Source organism: Lagopus leucura, unplaced genomic scaffold, assembly GCF_019238085.1.
Source record: "Lagopus leucura isolate 7727_CA_CO unplaced genomic scaffold, USGS_WTPT01 34441-0_obj-0_obj, whole genome shotgun sequence".
NCBI lineage: Eukaryota > Metazoa > Chordata > Aves > Galliformes > Phasianidae > Lagopus > Lagopus leucura.
This window is the reverse complement of record NW_024966994.1, coordinates 840-3,328: the sequence shown is the minus strand read 5'-3', so window position 1 is coordinate 3,328 and position 2,489 is coordinate 840.

Sequence of the window (2,489 nt, the reverse complement as noted above, 5' to 3'; positions counted from 1 at the left end):
TCCCCGCGGACCCCCCGCGCGCATCAGCGCACCGCTCCGGGGGGGGGAACCCGCGGCCGCACCGCGTTTATTGCCGGTAATTGTCGGGTCTCCTACCCCCCCCCCTGCACCGCGCACGGCCCCGGCGCTCCCCCGACACCGCCCCGCGCGCCCCCGCCGCTGACAGTTTAATTTCGCACCGCGCCGTTCCCCTTATTAAAGGGAAATTCATTTGCAAGCAATTTCCATGTGCGAAGCGCCGCGCGCTCGGAGCCGCGGGGGGGGGGCGGCCGTAATTGAATCAGAGCCGCGCGGTTCGTCACGGCCCCGCGCCGCGGAGATGGAGCCGCTGAATAATGGATCGGGGGCGGCGCGGGGCTCCGCGTAACCGAGTTAGAGGGGCCGCGCCGCCCCCCGGCCCTAATCGCGTTACCGCGGCACGGGGAGCTGCGCCGCGCGGGCACCGGGGGTGGGGCGGGACTGCTGAGGGATGGGGGCCGAGGGGGGATGGGGGGCGCGAGCGGGGCAGGGGGCGCACGCGTGGTCACTCACCCCGTGTGTGTGCGCTCACACCCTGACACGCGCACAGCGCTCGTGCCGCGGAGCCGCGCGGGGCTGCGTGGGGCTCAGCTCCGGCCGACCGGGCCGCGCTGGGGGAGCCCACGGGATCGATGGGGCGCCGCGGTTCCACCCCGCTGACCGCCGTGCCGACACGACACGGGCGCTGCTGGCTCTGTACCGGGGCTCACCCCGCAGGCCCGCCTCTGTGGACCCCCTTGCCGTGGGGCCGCCGTCGGGCGCGGCGCTGGGCGGGACGCCGATCCGAGCCCCTTTGTGTCTCTCATCCCGCGTCCCGCTTTGGGGTGAGGGGCGCTTCCATCCCGTTCCCTGCAGGGGGGACCGACGTTTCCCACCGGCGCCCTCCCGCTGCCCGCCTGGGGCTCTGCTGTGCCCCCTCCCGCTGCCGGGCCCGGCTCCGTCCCCCTGTCCCGTTCCTCCCGGCCTCACGGGGCCGTACGGAGCATATGGAGCTGCCGGGGGGGGGGGGGGGGGGGCGGATTTGGGGTCGCGGGGACGCAGCAGCGAACCCGAGCGGCAATGTCCCGGCGCGTGTCACGGGACATCGGGTGAGACGGGGCGCGGCGCGTGGATCGGGGCCGTCCTGCGGGCCCGAATGCGGGGCCAGGAGGGCGCGAGCGGGGTGGTGCGCGGGGGCCCCGGCGGGACCCATCCATGGACACACGGCGGCGGTGGGCGCACGGTGTGGTTTGGGGAAGGGGGGGACGCGAGGCTCTCCCTTCCGAGCCGCGCGGGGACTGCCCCGGAGCGACGTCCAAACCCCTCCGACATCGGTTCCATGTCGCGCCGAGGGCCGCTGCTCTCCCCCCCCCCCCCCACGCTTTCATGGCTCCGGCTGCTGGGAAATTTCAAGGTTGGATTTGTCTAACTCCGATTTCCAGCCGCGGGATCGCGTTCTGCCTTTGTCAGCAACATCGGCAGCACCCCCCAGCCCCCGCTCCCCCCCCCCCCCGCCCCCCCCCCCAACAGCACCGACACACGCGGGTCCCCCTGCACCTGCTCCCCCCGATCCCCGCCCGCAGGTTCACTTTCTGTCATCGCCGCGGTCACCCCCGCCCCGCTGGCCGTGACCCCCCGCCCCCTCCCCACGTGCGGGGCACGGCGCGGTGTGACTCCCCGCAAAGACCCCCAGAGACGTTGGGTGCGGTGCCACAGCCCGACCCCGCTCAGCCCCGCGCCGCTGCAGAGCTCCCCCCCTACTCCGCCGGAACGTCCCCCTTCCGACCCGCCGCGCCGCCCCGCGCTTCGGGGACCCCCCCACGCCCTTTCCCTTCCCTCTTCCCCGCGGACCCCACAGCACGAACCCCCCCGCCCCACCCCTCCGCCGTCCCCGAGGACGCGCCGTGAGGACGTGGCGGGATGGGGCCGAGAGCCGCGGGACCCTCCGGGGGACGCGGCGGCCCCGGTCCCGATGGCGGGATGCGGTGCGGGCGCCGGCGCCGGCGCGGGGCTCACCTGCGTGTGCGGCCGTCCCCGCGCCTTTACGAGCGGTTGGGATCGCGGCGCGATTTGTACCGCGGGTTTACGGTCGGGCCGCGCTCTGAAACCCAAAACCCGGAGCGGCCCTAATCACTGCCAGACGCGGCGGCCCCGCGCTTTTATGGGCGGGTTGGAGCAGGGGAGATAATAAATTTCTGCGACGGCAAAACCCCGCCGGGCCGGGCGCGGAGGGGGGGACAGCGGGGGGCGAGGAGCCCTTAACCCCGGGACGCGGGGAGGAGGCGCGGTGCTGCGTCCCGGTGCGGGAGTCCCGACCCCCCCACAGCCGCCCCCTCCCGGGGCCGGAGCGGAGCGGATCCCCCCCCCCCCCCGGTACCTCCGCCCCCGCGGCTCCTCCCCCCGCCGGCGCCCCGTTATCCGCCCCGGCCCCGCGCCTTTAAGGCCGCCGCACCGGAGCTCCGCGCCCGCTCTCGGCGCCGCGAGGCCGAGCG